General features: G+C 41.2%; 1 protein-coding gene across 2 annotated transcripts in view; it reads left to right on the forward strand.

Annotated features, from left to right (window-relative positions):
- The first annotated feature begins 736 nt into the window (after positions 1-736).
- SLC23A2 (solute carrier family 23 member 2) overlaps positions 737-21129 on the forward strand; it is a 55254-nt gene continuing 34861 nt past the window's right edge. The window contains exon 1 of one of the 2 annotated variants that reach the window (XM_074928677.1): positions 737-809. The gene's annotated coding sequence lies outside the window, so the exon portion shown is untranslated. Of the gene's footprint in view, positions 810-15567; positions 15665-21129 lie in introns of those variants that run through there. The other variant, XM_074928678.1, reaches the window with a different exon arrangement.

A 21129-nucleotide genomic window follows, 5' to 3' on the forward strand; every position in this document is an offset into this window, starting at 1 on the left:
CGGGCATGTCCGAGAACTGCATGTACTGGCAAGGGCAGGAGCCAAATTAAAGTGAGTTAATGTTATCAAAACCCATTAGGAATTTCAGGTTTTGCCGAGAGGGATGAAAGAGAGACAGCATCCATCTTTGGTATGGGATCCTAAAACACCCAACTCCATGTGTTGGTGCGGGATCATGTCAGATTTGCTCCATTGCCCCCGGACAGAAAACTGAAAGTCTCAGAGAAGTGAGATTTTCGGAAGAGGGATGTGCGTGTGATGGTGTCATCTTTTGGGGGGCTCAACTTCCATAGCCTTCCTTTTTTTTTTTTTTTTTTTTTTCCCACCTAAACTTGCTCTTCTATTATAAAGGCTGGATTTTTTAAAAAAAAAACAATAAAAATAAAAAATATCCCACCACGCCAAGAAAACCAACCCCCAGAAAAGGCCAGGGCTGAGGGCAGCCTGTGGTGACACCCGGCGAGTGAGTGCCATTTCCTGGGGGCTGGGGAAGGACACCCCCTCCTCCCCAGACGAAGCGCCCCGGGGGTCCGGGAGCGGCTGAGGGGGATCGAGCCCCGGCGCGGGGCCGGGAGCGCTCCTCGCCCGCCGGCCGGCCCGGCCGTTTGCCCGCCGCCGGGGCCGCCATGGCTGCCAGGCCCTGAGGGGAGAAGGGCGGGCGCCATCTTGTCGGGGGCGGAGCGGGGCCCGGCCCGCCCCGTGCTCTGCCTGCCGGGGCGGCCCCGGCCGCGCCGCACTCGCCGCTGCCGACCGAGCGGAGCGGAGCCGCAGCCCCCAGCGCCATTGCCGCCGTCAGCTCGCTATGGCAGGTGAGCCCGTCTTCCTCCTCGTCCACCGCGGGCAAGACGCCGCCGCTCGCCCGCTCTGAGGGTGAAGCCTCGCCGGCGCCTCCCCCGCGGCGCTCTCCCCTCAGCGCTCTCCCCTCAGCCCGCCGCGGTGGTTGCTCTCGCCTCCCGCCCGCTGTCACCTCCATCCCGGCCCCCCGCCGCCTTCTGAGAGCCGCCCTCCATCCCCAGACACCCGGGGCTCCTGCCCCTTCCTCCTCCCGGGGAGGTGGGTCGGGGCTCCCCGGCAGCCTCCACCATGTTGCCCGGCGGCGGTTCACCTTGGCCGCGCGGCTCCTGCCCCTCCGGCGCCGTCCGTACCTCTCCTCTTCTCCTTTTTATTTTATATTGATGTTTTAAACCCTTCCATGTTCTCCGTCCCGGCGTTTTCAGGCTCGGCATCGCCTTCAGCCCGTGCTGGGCGGAGGGGAAGGGGCAGCTACCTGGGGCATGGCCTGGGCGGCCGCGGGAGAAGGGGATGCCCGAGGTGGGCACCTGCGGCGGGATCACCTGCCCTGCGAGGCAGAGGCACCGACGGGGATTTATCCGTGGGTGTGGGGGGTGTTGTTTTCTCTGTTCTATTGAGATCACCTATTTTTAAATTTATTTTTTTTTTAGTCTGAATCAAAATGGGTGGCAGAGTCGTAAGCTTGCAAATGGGATGGAGAAATGCAGGTTAATTCTCCCCTGGTCCTGAAGGGGTGGCCTCGCTTTCTTGTCTGATCCCGTTCTCGTGATACGCTTTGAGGGTTTTTTTTCCTTTTTATTTATTTGTTAGCTTTTTTTTTTTTTTTTTTTTCCCCAGTGCAAATTGAGGCAGTAAATATTTCTATTTTCTGCTTCTGACTTGAGAGCCCTGTTCGGTATCGTGTGTGGTTTTCTTTTGTTTTAAGGTACGTTTTGGGTAGAAATAAGTGATGTAGGTAGTGCAGAAAAATGCTTGAACAAAGCTGGTTGAAAGCCTTCGATTAGGTTTCTTTACTTAACAGATGCCGACCTATATCGTGCATTCTTGTTGTTAGTGCCTTTTGCCCTTTTTTTTAATAGAAGATGGGAATGCAGGAAGAGGCTTGTACAGTTTCATTCCTGTCCTTTCATTTTGGAGCCATCGTTGTCATTTTGTAGACTGGAAAGACAAACGCTTAATGCAGTTTGGGGTCCCATGCATGTCCCTTAACCCCGCCAGGTGAGTGAAGGCAGGGACTGACCCCGAAAGGGAGCTGCAGGCGGAGCCAGAAGAAGATTCTGGCAGGAAAGGGAAATTCCCAGACGTGTTTAAGACAAGGTAAAGACTTTGCCTGTTAATTTTTTCCATTTTATCATTTGACCTGTGCAGCTGACTCTCTTAGTATGAGTTTAGTGCCAGGTAAATGCTCCCTGTTGCTGTTGAACTTGACCAACTGAAATAAAAATACCAAATACTCTTATTTCTTAGGGACCTGAATATGTCTGTGCATCCTCACTGCAGTGCAGCGTTGCCATACTTGAGTAAGCTTTAAATTACCCAGATTAAGCTTTAAAAAAAAAAAAAAAAAGCAAGTTTGGGTAGTGGTTTTACTGGCAGCTGGAGTTTGATGCAGGCTGTAAAACCTAGTGGAGAAGCAGAACAAATACTAGAGCGATTCGCTGCCAGAGCTAGACTTAACGCTGCACACCTTGATCTGCCTCGTGATTTCACTATAGATAAAGGATTATTGCAACAAGTAGCTCAGGTTAGTAAACACGAAAATAATCCTTGAGATATGTAGAGCGATTGGATTAGTAGTCGATGAGATTTTACAACCCTACTCTTAGTTTGGAGTCATGATCCAGATAGCTTGAAATTAGAGCAGTGTTAACATGGAGATGCACTGAAACAAATTCAACCTTGGTCTAGCAGTGAGATTAAACAAGCCCTGAGATTTTTATTGTGAATTTAAACAAGCCTTTGACTTTAGTAAAGATGCAAATAGAAGTTGAAAATATCTTGTCAGAGCCCTGGGGATAAGGGAAGTAGTTAAGACTGATTTCAAGGGTGGGTTGTGCTCCTGCTTTTCCTTAACAGGCCACATTCATATGGTTTAAAATCCATCCCAATCTGTCACTTGTCTGTAAACCCTGCTCTTAGCTAGGCTTAGATTTGATGAACTGCTTTCTCAAGGCACTTGGCTCTCACGTTGAGCAGATGTAAGGAGCTGGGTGGAAATAAGGTTCTCTGAGTACGGGCCTCTTGCTCGTTCTGCATCTTCGGTATGGAAACAAATCTGAAGGAAAAACAGCTTTTCAAATAGTAGGATAATTTGGGCTGCAGGTTGATGCATGTTTCCTTTGGTGACAGCACCACTTTAAGCAGCCCCCATCCATCACCAGCTGTGCGCTCCCAGCCTTGCAGTGACCCCTCGGTGGAGCTGATACCCCAGTATGGTGGATGGCTGCTCAGTCAGTTAGGCCAGGGAGCTTTTTTTGGGTTAGCCCACAAAAGCCTTGCTTTTATACTCAAGCTAGATCAGTTCGGAGAGTGTTTACCTGCTCCTTACCCTACCTGAGCCACAGGTAGACCTGTGTCTAGATCTCCAAAGCCGTACTGATGCATGTGTATGGGATTTTTTTAAAGAATTTCTGTCTTCTGTAGTTAAAACTAACAGGGAACTGAATTCCAGTGGAGAAATAAAAGTCATGTCTTTGTTGGTATTATTTGGTTGGAGGCTCTTTTCTTCAGGGTGAACTTAAGATAATGGCAGCGTTTGAAGATTTTTTTTTTTTTTTTTCCTAACAGAAAACTTTATGACTCCGGATTTTGCCCACATTTGCTTAGAAGACTCTGTAGAGGATGCTGCATTTGTATGCAGTGACTATATCAAAGTTTTTGAAATTGAACCAAGTTGAGTTCTCTTTCTTTGATTCTGTCAGTATGTTTCTTTTTTTTTGTTTGTTTTTTTTTTTTTTTTTTTTTGTTTCCTTCCGGGTATAGCCAAATCTGTCAACTTCCCCAAGAGAATGGACTTTCTTGTGGTGCTGTTTAGGTTGATTGGAGACGGTTGAAAACTAAATGGGTGAAACTTTACCCATCTTCAGTGTGGATTCTTCCAGAAGTGGCTGTTAAAATGCTCTAATGACTTAATCTGAACTGCAGCAGTTAACCTCTTATGATCCTTGTGTGTACAGGGGCAAATCAACTGGCATAGCAGATTACAAACCAGTGTCCCAGGCAAGGTGATTTTTGGAAGCTTGTTCTGCTGCAGCTGTTCCTGTCAGTGTCTTTGTGTGAACTACTTAAGAAAAATAGTAAGAAAACTCAAGCCCGAAAAGATTCTGTGGGGCCATTTCTTCAATAGATTTATTTTAATTTCGAACACTTCTTTATGCATTTATCCTTAAAAGAGAAAATGCAGATGGCTGCGCAGAACGTTTTTAATTCCATTGAAGATGATGGTTCATGTATTGCTGGAAAAATTTTATTTGTATCAAGTGTTCGTCTTTATGAAGCCTCAGTGATCATGAAATGGTCTGACAGCAGTTACAGTGTGCTTTATTTTACTTAAAAGCTGCAGAAAGAAAATATTGGCAGTCAGGATGAGTAAAGTGAGATGCATCATGATGTAGTGTAAGGCAGGAATAAAATAAATCATTTAAAATGAAAGCTATTTGCCATGTTCTCTAGCCGTTCCCAGAGGTGAGGCGCATTAAGACTTTGTGGTACTGCACATAATATTTCTATCAGTACTGGGGAGCCTATTTTCTTTATGGCTAAATATTTTTAGTTGTTGTGAACCAACTTATGACAATGTTTATTCGAAGGCAGAAAAGAAATCTGATTACGTTTGGACATTTTCAGCTTATGGGAGAGCAATGTCTGCTATTTGAATGGTCTTCTGTTAGAGATGAACCTAAGTGTGGATTTCTTGCCATGGCAATTTGGCCATGAGAGAAGTAGAACCACCTCCCTGGGAAAGGGAATTGGGGTGTCGAAACTTCGCTGGCACTTGGTAGGGAAAGGAAGTAGGAGGGAGAGCTGGCCTTCAAGTTAAGAAGTCTCCTGCTCTAGTTTTATTCCTTGTACTCAACATTAATCTTGGCCATTTCTGTTGCCAAACATAGCAATAAAAATGTGTATGGCATCAGAAATACAGTGTGCCTAGCACTGCACTGTGTGTCTCATGGTTTTCTAATCCAGTGCACTCTCAGAGGTTTGATGAACATATTTTTTGGTGCTGAATGTTGTCATCAATCTAGTAAAGAGTGAATCATCATTCGCCTTGGGTCTGCAGAGCTGTGACTCTTTTTCTTGGCTGTGCCCTGGCCCCAGAGTAGAGTTGGGTACACTGGGGTTTGAAAACTCTGGACTGGTTTTGGGAAGGATGAATCAGCCGCCGAGGTCGCAGCCAGGTTGTTGGGAGAGAGTCCTGAAGCACACATTGTGGTTGTCTCCTCTTGTGCAGCAGGAATGTATGGAAATACTCTTTGTTCTTATCCGACAACCCTATTTTATTATTTGCAGGGGGAATGGCTGGGCTTGAGGTAATTGTAAAACTAGTCTTTTAACAGGTTTCTAATTGGAAATTCAGTGATGTAAATCTCCTTGTCTGAGTTCACAGGCCAGAAGATTAAAATGCTGGTTATGGAGGGCGGCGGGGGAATGCACTTACCATCATCCAAGCCCTAGCCTTTTTTAATTTTTTTTTTTTTAAATGCTTCAAGAGAGAATAAACTTTGTCCTGTTCTGGTGAAAGGGAGTTTAACGAGTAATTTCTTCTCACCACATTCAGGAAGCCAGGATATTTTATTCTTCCCCCAAACCCTATGTTACTAAGCATGTAATAAAATTGATGTGTATTGTTTAGAGTGTGTCACGTGCACTTAGAATGATGGTATAGCTGGATTTTAGCTTGTGTGCTATGGAGACTGATAAATCTGCTCTGAATGAGTGATGTTTTGATCTTGTACTTGCATCAGCAAAATGCCTGAGAAAACAAGCTCTGTCTGATAGTTGTATTTTTAGGAGCAGATGGGAGCAGATTAGTCCAGTTGTGATTGCGTTTGAGGAGCTGTAAGTAGCAGCACAGTACCTATGTGAGTATTTTTGAACTTTTAGGCTCTGTGTGGTATGAAAACAGTAACTGAACTTGTTTATGTGTGCTTGGATTTAACCAGCATTTGCTTGTTATCTCCGTTGTGATAAAGGGGACTGTTTTAATTTGGCACCCATTTTATGCTTGCTTTAGGTTAAAATTGCTTGAAGTACAGGCTCAAATTAGTATAAATGGCGATTGACTCATTATTATTTTGGTTGTGACTGTTTTAAAATATGTTTCAAATGGCTGCGTGTCCCCCAAATTTGTTGTCTGAATTTATTTTTAAATCACAGTATTGCCATGCTTGTGTCATTCGAACAGTTGGTTGAAGCATTTTGAGAATGTATGGTAGACAGCAATGCTGGCCTAGCAGGAAAGTAAGTAAAAAGCGGTTTCAGGGGGGTTTTATGCACTTACATTCCTGGGCATTAACCTCGTGTTTGGATGCTTTGAGTAGTTTGGGCTCTGAATGTAGCAACACATTTTAATTGGATTTACTCTTATTTTGCGTGGCCATGAAATGGCAGCCTAGGGCAGTAATGCCTATTTTAGTGGTACACTTGTGAGATTGTAAAAGTTAAAAGAATAAAGTGCATTTCGGAAGCTTTAATAGGAAGGTACCTTAAATGCTCATTATTCCTTAGTGTGCTTTCAGCTGTGTTTATATGATGAGGTGGTTAATGTGCTGTTAGTGAATTTATCCCAGTTTTCAGTGCTGGGGGTATCTTGTTGACCTGGTGTTAGCAATGGGAAGGAAATGCTGGAAATCTTTGACTGCTGGAGTCTGCCATTAAGCACATCTATATTGAACATTCTTTTCTAGCACAGAAGTAGTGATCTGAAGGTGGTTTTTTTTCCTGGCCTTGTTCCTTTTATCACTATCTATATTGTCTTGATTTAAGCATACAGTTCACTGTTTCTGGTTTGTTGTGATTTTAAAGAAAAGTGTGTGTATGTTCTTATCAGTATTCAAGGTCGTACAGAGTATCTCCATATGAAAACAGACATGTGACTTCACGTCACGACTTTCACTTTTTATTTAGAAGCTTGGAATGGAAATAAAATGCTGCACTGCAAAGTTAGCAACCTCTTATTTTGTGTGCCGAATAAAATGAAAGTGTCCCGAGGCTCATAGTGCTTAATGGTCTGTGCTGTGATAAGGTTTGAGTCTTTGAATCCTTGTGTCAGGAAAAAAATTTCATAAATTCTACAATTTTAGCTCAGTTTATTACTTGCCCTTTGTGTGGAGAATCCTGTATTCAGATCCTTCCCATATCTGAGCAAAGCAAACACATCCTTGTTTTTGCAGACGTGTACCCTGAAGCACCAGCTGCTTCACAAGTTCCAGCAGCTTTTTTTTTTTTCCCCCTTTTTATTTTTTATACAAAATGAATTGTTTCTGAAAGTTGAGCTAAATGTTCCTGATGCAAGAAGCATTTGCTTGGTCATATTTTAACAGATTGGAGTTTTTAATAAAAGCTTAAAGAGTGTGGTTTACTGGTGAGCGTTTCATTATGTAAAGGCCAAACCTAAGGAATAACTGGGATTCAGACTGACAATGAAATTGGAGCTCCAGGTCCCTCTTCTGTAGGATCAGACTGCAAGACATAATTGCAGTATTCTCATAATGTTCTGTGTTCTTTCATATATGGGAACAATAACAGTTATCAGTCATTTGCTGATATTGGAAGTATGTATTTGCATGGGTACTGTTTAATTTTGTGTGTGAAATTTTGGGTATGCTGAACAGATTATCAATATAATTTTACAGGGGTGTGTTCTAGTTTGTTCAGACTGTTAGACACTTGTTGGTTACCTGTAGTTTATCCCAACTTATTAGTAGATGCTATTAAAACTCAAACAAAAAAAATATATGGAGGAGGGTGCAGCTTATTTTAACAAGTGTTATGGGTTTTTTTTGTAGTGAGATAGTGTATCTATAAATCTACACACATTTTATATATATATATATATAATTTGATCGAGCCAGAAACTGAGACTTGGATGGGAAGAGTTCAGTTTGTGCTGTATTCATTTCAGAACATAGGAAACAGAAAATCTGGCTTGGTATAAATAATAAACTTTAATGTTGACTGGCCCTACGGCTTGAAATTTCCTGGATTGCTGGTTGTGTACTGAGGTCTACAAACTGAGTTGGCTCTTGCAAGTCAGGCTTTTAAACAAGCTGATGTTTTCATTGTCTGTCTGTCTTGTTTGCAAATATCAGAAAAAGCAAAGGATGGAAGCCTGAGCTCTCTCAGAGATGATACGTGATCCTTCTCATAAAAACAGATCTAAAAAGCCCCTTCTGCAGAAGAGGAAGAACTCCTGTAATCTTAAGCCCTGGGTACTTGTAAACATCCATTGCTAATGAGTCTTCCTCTACTTTGGAAGGGATCAAACACATTTAATGCTTTTAATGAAGATGCCTAATAAGGCACAATCAAATCAGGCAAAGCTGTCAATTAAGCCTTCTGTTAAGTTTCTTAGTATAAAGGAGCCTAAACCCAAAGTAGTATCTGAGCTCTCCTCCTTGGCTGTTTGGTTTTAGTAAAGATTTTATGATGGGTATCAGCCCAATTTCTAATCTTGCTTAGGTCCTCTGTTCCTTGCTTTCTAAACCTGCTGAATCGTAGACCTCGGAACAGTGCGTAGAGTGTATTAAGATCCGAGTCTAATTACTGTTTTTATTCTGGAAGCTGTTGTGACAGATAATGTTTTGTTGAATGGCAGGTAATAGATTTATTATGGAGACAGCACAGCATGTGGGTACCTTCAAAGGACACTCTATCTGTATTGGTCTTTTCTCCTCTTAATTATTCAAATTGAAAATTTTGTTTGAGGGCAAAATGTATGCTTAGATGGTATTACTCCAAGTAGTAGCAGCAAAGAATTCTCGCATTTTAAGCAATGCCAATTAAGTAGGAATAATTGTGATTTTTTTTTTTGTAAAGTAGTGCTATACAGACATCTGCAAAAGAACCCTGAAGATGATGGGACCAGTAAAGTACAATATTGAAACCACAGCGTATTTGCTAAAAAAAGGTTGTTTTACTGACAAAAATCACAAAAAAGTATTCCACTAAATGGTGCCAAAATACTTTTTTGTAAAAGGCATGCCTTGCTGAAAAGAAGAAGCTTTCCTTCAATAAACTAGAGTTGGTGTAAATATTATTATAAGTAATGTGAACTCTTGTCAAAATATTATAAATTTTTGTGCTTTTCCTGAACAATCAGTTCGGTATTAAGTGGACCGTTCCATTTCTGTCACTTCAGTTGGAGAATTCACAGTGCCTTCTTCAACAGTTTTGTTGCTTGTAGGGATATTTAATGCATTAATATATATTGAATTAATTCTTAATTAACCACTTACGTATGGAGAAACATTTTCAAAGCTGTTGGACTAAATTACATCTTGCGTCTCTGCGTGGTAACATGTTATATGACTTACAGGTTAAATGTCAGCTGGGTTTCAACAGGTCCTGGTTACCTCCTGTCTCTACTAGTTGTCCCTGTGGAGTCAGAGGATTCAGCTGGTGGCGCCACATTAGCTTCTCGAGCCCCGAGGAGCAAGATGTACAAATGCAGGTTTATAAGGAAGTCGGTCGTGATTGCTGTGCGTGTAAACACTTTTCACCTAAGCCTGCCTGTAACATGAGTGCGGGAAGTTAACCAGCAAGTCTGGTTAAACACAAGCCTGTCTCTATAAACACTTCAGGCTCGTTGTGAAATTAATGAATTAGTAATTGGGTGGCTTAACGTGTGGGAATCAAATGCAGGGTTGCATGCAGTTGTTTAGTATGTGGGCAGAGAGTAAGTAGTGCTGGTTCAACTTAAAAATCATTAATGGCAATAATGACTTAATTTTCCCCTGTGGCTATGGAAAACCAAGCTGTGCTTAGGGACCAAAACTCATGGGACAAACAGTTGGTCAACAGTTATCGGCAGTAATCATAGCATCTATTATTCCTAATATAATTAATAATAGCATCTACTATTGCTCTGTGGCACCAATAGAGAATCTGCTTGTGCCCTGCCTTTTGCCAGTTCCAGCAGAAAGAAATTCTCTTGCCGTTTTGGGGGTTGGCTCCATTTAAGGACTCAGTGGGTGTTAAACCCAGCACGGTGACAACTTACTTCTGGGCAGGTATTGGAGCAGATGCATCAGGATCACATGAGCAGCAGTCTGAAGCCAGAAGATACTTGGCCTGCAGAACCGAGGGTGCTGTGTAACGCAACAAAGGCTGCCTCGCAAAAGCACATGAAGAATCATGCTGTCTCTCCCCATCAGTGCTTGGAAGCCTTGAAACATTTCCTCTGCAAGTGGTATAGATTTGCTGATGATTCCCAGGAAAGATTTCTTGAAATAATCTTGAAGGAGTGAAAGGTCACTGAGCAAGGAGGGCATAACTCTCCCAACTGGATAATTAAAAAGAAAATTAAAAAGTGTGCTAAGTTTGAGACTGACTTGTGGCTATGCTTTGAAGATTAAAAGGGCTTTTTTCATTTCAGATGAAGGAGGTTGGGATTGGTGGGAGGAGGAGTTGTGGCTGCTGGAGCAGCTGGGCAGTGCTGTGAAGCTGCATTTGCCGTTTGCTTACTGAACCCTGTGTGAGATACCTGGATCACAAAACAGAGCTGTCTGCTCTTTTCCCCCCTATTTTAAAACACGTAGTCTTGCAGCTAGAGTTTTCAACCTGGCTGCTCACTATTTACTGCAGGTAGATTTTTATCACTATTTACTGCAGGTAGATTTTTAGGCACGTGAGCAGACAGTGTATTGAGTCCAAAACTGTATAAATGGTTTTGTATAAACATGTTTTGTCTTTAGAAAAATGAAAATAATGGCAACTTCAACTAAAGGGTAGAACTTCCCATGTTCTTTGCACAGTCGGTAGCAAGATCAGCCCGCTGGTTTTTTTCTGTCCAGGGATTTAGCCTGCACTTTGAAACTATTTACAGTCACAAAAATAAGACAGAGAGATAGAGAAGGCTAAAACATGAGTATGCTATCTAAACGGTAACAGCAAAATAATGCAAAACTAATACCAAAAAATTGCAACTTTAGCAGATAACACCAACAGATGTTTCGAGTCTAGACTTAATATAAAAATTTGCATATCCACTCTGTTTAACAATCTGCAGCATTGAGTAAGTCAGAGCTGTTGGGCTGATCGTGGGTTTTTGCTTGCGGGTGCACCTATTGTGTGCTGCTGTGGTCTGATGTGGGAGAAACTAAGAGATTGAATTTGTAGATGTGAAGTCTAACTGTAGAGTTCCTGTCTGTAGGTTATTAGGTGTAGGGTTACTAGATACTTAGGTTTATTAGGTCAGTTGTGTGGTGTTCCCTTGGCAGTTACTACATGCTTGAGTTTGGGCTGTGTACTGTTGTCTTCTAAGGGTACAGTGAAGTTGACAGTGTTTCCCTGGGCACCTGGGAATATGTGAAGGTAATGATGCTGTAAGGGTTGCAGTCAGCAACCTTCCATGATGCTATGTTGACCAATAAACGGCTTTTACTTTTGTCAGTTCTAAGTAGAAAAATGATTTGAGCTTTTGCCTTTAATTACAAGCATACCTGGAGGTCCAGGAAAGACACAGGCGTCCAACTTAGTTTATGGACATGCTGAATACAATAACAGGTCACAAAAAAGCACATTCATTCTCCATTCATTTTTGAAGCGCTTTGATCTGTGCCTGGGGAGTATATGGCTTTGGCTTCACTACTCTTTTGTTGTTGTTTTTTCTTCAAAATGTTTTCTTATTTCTTGCCCGGAAATCACCCGTAGGTATTTTTAAAGGCACTTCCATCTTGTAATTACTTCTTTACGTATAAGAACTGTCAGTCTGCTTTGATGTGCATCTCAGACCCTAGATTTTTCTTCCAAGTATTTAAAAATACCCAGTTGCAGAAAAAGCTCTAAGAAACACTGTAATACAAGCTGTAACTGAATTCAGGATTTAAGAAGAAAGGAAGCTGAGCACAAAGCATTGCATTCTCTAACTGGAAAAGTGGAATTCGTTTCATGTGGACTGCCTCTAGGTATCCTTTCTGTTAGATGAGAGGGATGTACATTTTAATGGGTTGAGTCACATACAAGGGGTTCATGTAAGTAGTACCTCGGACTACACATTCTCATTGAATTAAATGGTAAGCTTTCAAAGCAATTTCAGTAATTCTTTGTGTATATTTGATACAGCATTAAGGAAGAGAACAGTAGATGTTTTCATATTAAAGCATATCTTCTGGTAAGTGCTTTTTCAAGGAATTTAGAATTCAGTGGATTTATAAATGTCTCTATAAGATCAAACTTAATGGCTTAGTCTTTCTGCTGTTCCAAGTTGTGGGTGGAAGTAGATCTATTTATTCTACTAGTATGTGATGCTATTTGCTGTATTATGTTAAGTGTATTCTGGAAGATGTTCATGGGAGTCTGCTGTATAAATTAAATCTTTTCACTGATGTAAAAGATCACATATTTGTTAGGACTTTGGTAGGAAGAATACTTAAAGTAGGAGATTGCTAGATTTAAAATGTAGTCAGGAGACTCGTTTGGGCTGTCATAAATGAGGTATCTTACACCTCACCCTTCTGATGAAACAGGATGTTCTTGCAGAGATGATGAGCCTTTTTCTGACAAAGAGAAGTGTGCCTTGCAACAGCAGAATATTTGTGAGGCATCTGCTATGCTGGAACAGGTTGGGGGTTTTTTTTAGTTAAGTGTGAAACAGAGAACTTCTTAACAGTTCTTCATTGACTGCATCGGACTTGCCTTTTTATGTTGTGTGCTTTTCTTGTTATTACCTGGCAATTTATGAAGGTTCAAAAGAGGGATTTAGTTACCAGATGTTTGCGGTCACGGAGTCATATTATTATCAGGTTTGATCATATGAGATAACCATTGTGGGCTGTCCCTATACACAAGCCACCGTTTTCAGTACAGCAGAAATAAGTGACTTCAAGGAATAATTTTTTCCTGACTGCTGCAAAACTATAGGGAGGATGGCCTCGGAATAAATATTCAAACTCAGAATGTTGCCTGTAACTTGTCAGTTAGTTTAGCAATGTGTGTCTAACAGCAAGCATTTGTAATTTGAGTGGGGCACTCTGAAGTATTTGTGTCAGCCTTAAACTGAACACTGTATGTTTGAGAAGGTGGCAAAAAATTGGATTTTCTCATAATAATCAGAAGTGAACTCCTCCTAGAAGTAACATGCTCAAGCAAGAGAAATGCTCCCATCTGTTTAAATTTCACATATTAAGCAGGTCATAAAAATGATGACTAGCTATGTAGGATCATCACAACAATGCTCTCTGCACTGAGGTAGAGCAAGATAAATTGTCTACTGTGATTTCACTTCCATCAGTAAAGCAGAGCACAGCAATGCATAGAGCTTCTCATCCGTTTATTCCCACCTGTCTTTCACAGTGTTATGGAGCTTGAAGATGCACTGTAAAATATTCCACTGTCTCGAAACAGTAGTCACAAGAGTTATATCTTGAATTAACATTCATCTCAAGTGTGTCAGTGATTAAGTACCTATTCACTGCAAGGAATTCTAACCAAACAACCTGCGATTAGATCTGTCCAGACTGTCGATCATGGAAGCTGGCTTTTAAGTGAAGGCATCCAGATTAGTAGGTGGTTTATTTGAACTAAGTTGTTGAGTGTGAATACTAAGTAATCAGAAATCTTTTGGATGATGAAATTCTCTACTCACCAGGGATGAACTTTGGAGTGATTAGTTTTAACTGTAAGGTAAATAGACAAGTCTTGTTTAATTGGATACTTAAGTAATGTTACTTGCATTGAACTCAATTATACTTTGAACTGTGATATTCAGGGCAAGCAATATTCAATCCCCTGGCATTGTTTAATGCAACTATTTAAAAATAAGTTCTGGGCATTGGAGTAAAATAGCAAATGACTTCTTTCTTTCAAAACTATGTTTTTTTCTTGCCGTCGATTACTTAGTCCTGTAGCTTCCTGTAAGCACATCAGCCTTGAATCTAAAATAATTTCCAGCATATTCCTCAAAAGTATTGTAGCTGAGTAATCTTGCAGGCAGCCTGTGGACCTGGGGTACAGCAATTCATATTTTATGATCTTAAGATATGGTGATGCAGTAAGGACTGTAAGCTTTCTCCCTATTGAAATTAAATGTTTCTGTTTGTGAAAACATTTGGAATTCAGAAGCAGAGAGCAAAGGAAAGAGTCTAATGATGGGAAAAGGAGAAAGTGGTGGGGGAGACTTTTCAGCATCTCTTTGCAGTGACGATTAAATGCTGGAACATAATGTGGTTTTATATACGCACACATTGCATAAAATAATCAGTGGAGATAATTGGCTTTCTTCCATGCATTCTTAGTAAATGATGAATAAAGAGTATTGCACGTAATAAGTATCAGCTTTCAATTAAATGTGCCCTATTCAGTAGTTGGTTCTTTGATGCAAGAACAAGCACATGCCGATTTCTGATGTGCTGATGATCGGCAGCTTTCAGGTCCTGACAATTAAGCAAGCTTCGGCGGCCCACAACAAACTTTTAAACTTGCATAACGCTGACTTTGTTCATTAAGCGAAGGGAGCTAGATGGCGCCACCGGCCTGTCTTTTGCCGCCACGAATTTGGGTTCAAAAGGTGCGGTTCAGGTAAAGAGAGCTCATTATTCTGCCCTCAGAGCTGTGCTCTTGGCCAGCGCTCGGCTGCCTGTCAGTGTGGGCAGCTCTGGGAATTGGGTGCTACTTTCTGGTGGCCTCTTTTAATTATCACTTATGGTATCAGTTGTAGAAGTGATAGTGTCTCATTAATACTGCAAGCATATGGTGTGTTTGGAGAGGTTGCTGAGTAGTTGCTTCTCTCGTGGGGTAAGGGGATGGTGTACAAACGTGACGGCAAGGGATAGCTTGAGGCAGGGGCTGTGATGTTGAGAAGGGTAAGGGCAGCCTTAAGACAGTGCTGTCCTCCTGCAGAAAGAGGTAGTCAGGGAGGGAACAGATTCGTGTGGAAGGATTGCACAGTAATTTATGTTTTGTTGTTTTTGTTCCAAGTCTCTGTCTTCTATTCCTGCCTCCCTTTCCATCTCACTTTGCTCTGTGGCCCTGAACATCACTTGTATGCAGCGTTTTCTGTTGGGAAAGTGAGCCCAGCACAAATTATATTGTGTGTTTTCAGTTCTTGGTGAGGTTGTGGATTGCTAAACCTTGTCTAATAAGACAAGAGCTTTGAGACTGGGACCTCCTGAAAACTGGCTAATTGCTAATAAAAATATTTCCATGCAAGTTGCACAATGGAGGCTTATAGAAATGCTAACTTGGTGAAGAAAATCCCAATCCTGATTACAGCTGTTGGAGTCAGGCCTGTAAATATTTATGCAACTTGAATTTTGGGGGCCCTGGCTGGGTTTTCTCCCTGTAGTGTTGTAGGTTATGTAAAACACTTGAACCTCCTTGTTCAGGCTGATCTGTACACACTCGGCTGTTACTCAGAGAGACTGTGTTCACTTACTTTTCATAACTATGGCAGAGGCATGTAGTAACAGTTTATGACCGTGTGGTGTCTTCCTGCGTTTCAGCCGTTGTGTAACATGCAGAGAATGTGATTGGACACAGTACAGTTATACAATGTAGGGAGCCCAACCAGATTATAAAAATCCTCCTCCGGTATGTCTGCATCCTTTCAGACTGCAGCTTGCAACTCGAACTGTTGCACTGAGCATAGGCTGGAAGAAACACAGTGGAGGAGTTGGCTGAGGTGGTCTCTAGAAGTTGATACAAGTTTTTGGAGGTAAGAGCTTCTCTGAATTCAGATGTTCATGTGGGTGATTACAAAAGTTCAACTGCTTTAGTGTGGGCATTATTAAGAAAACTTAAACTGACAAACTCAGGTTTTTAATAACTAAGTTCCAGTATCTTAAAGACATTAGGACTTAATTTTTCATGTAAAAATTGTTATCACTGCAAAGAGAGACTTAAAAGTATTTACTCTCTTTACTGTTCACCTGTAAACTTTGGCTACCTTTTCATTTTTAAAATGAGAAAAATTTATATAAGGTTTATGTAATAAAAAAGAGATTTTAAGAATGCTTGACCCCAAAAGTACATCATCTTGGTTAGTTTTTGAAAGTTTCTTGAATTCCAAAACTTTTATTAAGTTATGTTAAATGGAGGTAAAATACTTATTTCAGGACAAGCCTAATAGATAGCTCAGTGTAAACTTTTTCAAGCATGTAATCAGTTACTGGTTTTATATTGCTTACTGGAATAAAATTGTTCTCTTTCAGCAAGGAGTATCTGTTTCAAAAGTAGACATAGGAATGCCTAAGCCTTTGGAAAGGAGCTTCGTATTCAGAGTTGAAAAAATTGGCACATTACCCTGATTTGCTTAATAAATGGAATTTTTACTAGATGAGTCTCTAACTTCACCTTCGTTTTAATGTGATTAAGGTCTTGGAAAAAAAGTAGCTTTCATCAAAGTGCCAAGTAGAAGTACAAAGAAGGCTGAGAAAAGAACCAGTGTGTGCTCAGGTTGCTTTCTGAGTGCTGTGAAGGAGCTTAATGAACTGTGTATTAACATCCGTAATAATGTGGAGGTATCTGAATTCTTAGATTATTAATGCTCCACAGGGAGACTCTAAGAACTGCATACTATTATAAATCAAGTTAATATGTACCATAAACAGTGAGAGGTGTACTGTGCTACAAGTAAGACTATAAAGTAGTGATGTGTTTTATAAAGAACGTGATACACTATTTCATTTTTATTTACCATGAGCGTCATTGCTATCTAGAGAACACTTCAGGTGTCATTTGATATCAGTCACTTGATGTCAAGCTGTAAAATTGTTATCTCCTAGATTTTGCTTGCACTTCTTTGAAATGTAATCTTACGGCTTCTTCCGTGTGCTTTCTTGGTCTTCCGTTAGGACTCTGTTAATGCAGACCACTGCCTACCTGTTGATGGGATCTCCTATGGAGGGTGCTGCAACGCTGCACAGAAATCTGGCAAAACTGTTCCCTACTGGAGCATTAAGTAATGAGAGTAATGGGGTGAAAGATGAGTGAGGAATAGCTTGACCAATAATGGTTTTGACCAAATGCACCTTCAAGTTGACCTGGACTTACTGGAAATACTCATATTTCAGACATTTTTGTTCAGAATCACAGCCTTAATAAGCTCTTTTTTAATAATTTGAGTAACCAAACATGTAGTTTTTGAAAGCTGTGAGATCCTTTGTTAAACGTCTCATTCAGTTGGATTTAAAGTCCTCTTCTCAACAAGCTCATTCACACAGGAAGTTAATGAGATTTAGCTAATGTGCTTTAAATCAACGGAAGGTTTGAGCTCGGCATAACTTTCCCGTGCGTCTTTGTGTAGACATGCCCTAATAACGTTGGTCAGTTGTTAAGACATCCTATTCTGGATGGCAGTCAAAATACCAACTACTTAAAAATTCATTAGTGCCTACAAAGAAAGAATATGTTTGAGCTTTGAAGACTTGCTTTGAAGTGAAGTGAGAAACTAACTCAAGACCGAAACTTCTTAAAGTGCCCATCAACTTGTTTTTATATAACCTAAATATTAAAAAGTTTGGGCGTATTTAAAATAGCAGTACATTGCTTCTAATGCTGGTGAAGGGAAATGATGTCTTTTTGTGTGGTGTGTGTTAGGAATTTGAAGTATACTTTTATTTTTTTAAGTGTAGATGTGGGTTGCTCCGGAGTGGAGGGGGAAAATCTTCTCTGTAGTATTTAGGGACGTGGTAGCATTTCAGTGTGATTTCATTTCATGGGAAGGAACTCTGGGTGCAAGAGGTGCCTGCTAAAGACAAATCACAAGTATTTTTCGGATGAAAGAGGCTCAGTCTCAAAATAGCCTGAGGAAAAGCTCTACTTAAGACTAAAGTGGGAAGATGGTTTTTACATGTAGCAACAGAAGATTAAGCACGTGTGCTGTACAGCTTTTTTCACATCTGTAAGATGGTCAAAATCCCCTGGAAGGTTGAAAAAATGCCCTTCGGGCACACCTACATATCTGGAACAGTTTGTGGGGTAGAGGACCTCACGGGTCCATATCCAGGTACCGATCTGGAGATGGAATACTCGTGGCCAGCACTGTGAAGCAACTGAACTTGTGGTTGCAGGGCTGCAGACAGTGCTTTGATTGCATCATGTTAAGTACTTGCTGGGCTTTATTACCCACGCTGATGAGATACTTGTTGACAAATTCTTTGAAATGGGGAGGACCTTTTGCTTGGTAGGAAAACGTCAAGCTACGTTTTGGACAGCTGTAAGTAGCAGAGTTGCTACTCTTTTTATTGCTTGTGATTTGGTCATTAATAATTTAAAACTCCTTGATTTTTAACAATTTATCAGAAACGTGTTTCTCAGACTTACTGTATTTATGTTAAATAGCAGATGTGAATCTGTCCATCTAGCTATGGGAGGCTGGAGAGTAAATGGGGGAAGCTTGTTCTGAGGTTCTGGTATTAAAAATAGCATAACTCAAGACTTTTAGAAGTGAGGACATGTATAAATACAAACCACAGTGCCTGTAGCTGCCATCTGATGCACAGAAGGCAAGGTGTGTCTAATAGCAGGAAGGGAAGTCTTTGTTTTTTAATATTGTAATGGCAGAAAATCAGTACAGAAATTTTGTGTGATGGGCGTAACTAGAGCCAATAGCAATCTGGAGAAAGCTGCTGTTCCAAAATTAACTGGGAATTGCCTTGCTTTTGTGTTGAACTGTGTGTCTGGCCAGGGGTAGCTGTACCCTGTAAGTAAACTTGTCTAATTGGAGCCTTCACAAAATTCCTTAATTGTCTACATTGCCGGTCTTGAAAGCACAGAAGCACTCCTGTTTCCCTAATCAGTTTGGTACAGTGTTTCGGTGAAGGAGCTTCTTTCAAAACTTCCCTGATCTCTTGGCGCCCATCCTGCCTCCTTCTGCAGCCATCTGCATCTCCCTGGATACTCTCGTGCCGATCCAAACCGTGTGTCTGCCAGTCCCCCTTCTCCGTGTCTCTTGGCGAACATCGGCTGGCAATCAAACTGTAAGCAGCTCTGTCCTGCAGCATGCAGTTTCTCAGTAATAAGCCCCAAGTGCTGCAGAGTAGTATTAGCTGCTTGGCCTAAATGCACTTTTTTAAACTAAACAAACATATATGCAGTGCATTTGTTACTGGCTTAAATTCTTCCTAACTGACTGATGCTACAGGAATTGAGAATTTACCTTTAGTGGCAGTCTACAGCGTGCCCTTTCCATAGACAGCTCTGCAGGTCTCACAGTATCGGCTACGGAGTGAGTGAAGTGGATTTAAAAACTGGTTTTATCTTCCCAGATGTGGTACATTTTAACAATAAAATGTCCTGACATGCAGGGAGTCCAAGTCCCTTTTTTCACATCCCTGTCATGTGTCCGTTGCCAAAAATACAATCTCAGGACATAGAGGATGCCTTGATTTGTATTTAAACACATCATGTGCCTGAGTTTCAGAGATGCCAAACACTTGAAACTGCCGTTGGAGGTGGTGGAACTCCAGACATACTGCTGCAGTTCGGGTTATTTGCCTCAAGTGGCAAATAACCTGAATTTATTTAAAATTTAAGTGAAGTTAACCTCGGTTGACATAAGGTTGGACAGCTTCTGGCTGAGCGTCACCTCTGCTTGCAGGAGAAAGTTTTTGTTACTCACATGAGTCTGACAGCTAATTACAAATAATAAATTGAAGATTGTAATTAAGCTGTCACCTTAATTTGATTCTAATCTCCTTAGTGTATGCAACAGACTGAGCTCCCTGGGCTCTTCAGCCATCTGTAAAAGCCGAAAAGGTCCTGGGTTAGAGCTGACACCGGCCCTTCCTTGGGGCGGTGCGACATGTGCTTACCAGGTGGCATTACCTACATTAGTGCTCCTGGGAGCTTTTCCATCAGTACGCTCTAAAGAATGTGCTGTTTCATCGCCAGCTTGTTTTATAACCACGCCCGCTGTGCTTCCTTTATGAATATTTCCCTTGCGCAGCAGTGTAAGGCCACTGAATGTAGGTCAGTTCCTGATTTTTCCACGGTAGAGATGGAGAGAGCCACAGCTATTGATTAACTAGTTAATTCTGTTTAACACTTCCACTGTTCCAAGAGATAGGAGGGAACACACTTAACCTTGCAGAGTAGCTAGGATTCTCCTCTTAACTCTTTCACCAGCTGGTTTACTTGTGCCCTAGACCTCCTCTAGCAGAATTTAGTGTTTGAGGGAAAGCAACACAACAAACCACGATTGTAAGATAGCCAGTTACCATTTGTCTTTGCAGACAGCTCTGCCACTCTATAGAGCAGTAAAACATTTGTGATTGTCCAGCAGCTTCTGGTTGTGGCTGTGATTTTAGGAGACCCTGGTACCAGTTCTGAAATGCTGCAGCCCCATCATGCAAAGCACTAAATCAGGCCCCTAAAGCTGTGTTCAAACTTTGTGCCCATTGCTCATGTTTATGGGCTCAGCTTTATGCTGGGTCAGCAGTCTCTGTCCTCAAAGCAGCTGCACAAATCAATATGGAAAGTCTAAAGTATTTTGGCTAACATCTTTGTATGGTGGGCCTGGCTCAGGTGGTAGAAATTGGACATCCAGTTGGAATTTGAAAGACACTCGTGTATTTAGAAAGTTTTTGGTTTGAGTTTGTCAAATAAGGAAATGCATAGAGCTGCTTCCTTCCTAAAGCTTCTGGGAGGGGAAAAAAGCGCATCATTCTTACACTTCAGAAAAACAGTAATTTTGAGAGTTGAAAGTCATCATGACAATCATGGGGGAACCTAAAGTTTAGACTAAGCTTTCCAAAGGGTTAACCTCTAAGTTTGCTTTTAGAAATGTGGGGTGACGAGATTTACAGTATGGACAACACCTGATTGTAGAGGTAAATGCCATCACAGCAAATATGACTTTTTTTACTTTTTGATTTGTCATTTGTAGTTGTTACTGCATGTTCTCAGACTAATATGAAAAAGTAGGGAACGTTTTTAGTGTAGTTCAGCCAAAAGCTATCTAAAATGCTGCTTCTAAAGAAAACAATGCATGCAAGGGAGAAGACATACACAATTGCCTAATCCTTTAGTGGGGTTCATGGTCCATTTTTCCTTTCCATGTTAATAAGCATTTTGTGTATATATATATTCCGTCCTGCCTAAGTTAACTCTTGAATCTAATAAGAGATGAGTTTTCAAATTTTTTGTTTGGCACCTTGTGAAATAGAAGCTTTTCATGCA

This window comes from Athene noctua, chromosome 28 (genome assembly GCF_965140245.1).
Source record: "Athene noctua chromosome 28, bAthNoc1.hap1.1, whole genome shotgun sequence".
Taxonomy (NCBI): Eukaryota; Metazoa; Chordata; class Aves; order Strigiformes; family Strigidae; genus Athene; species Athene noctua.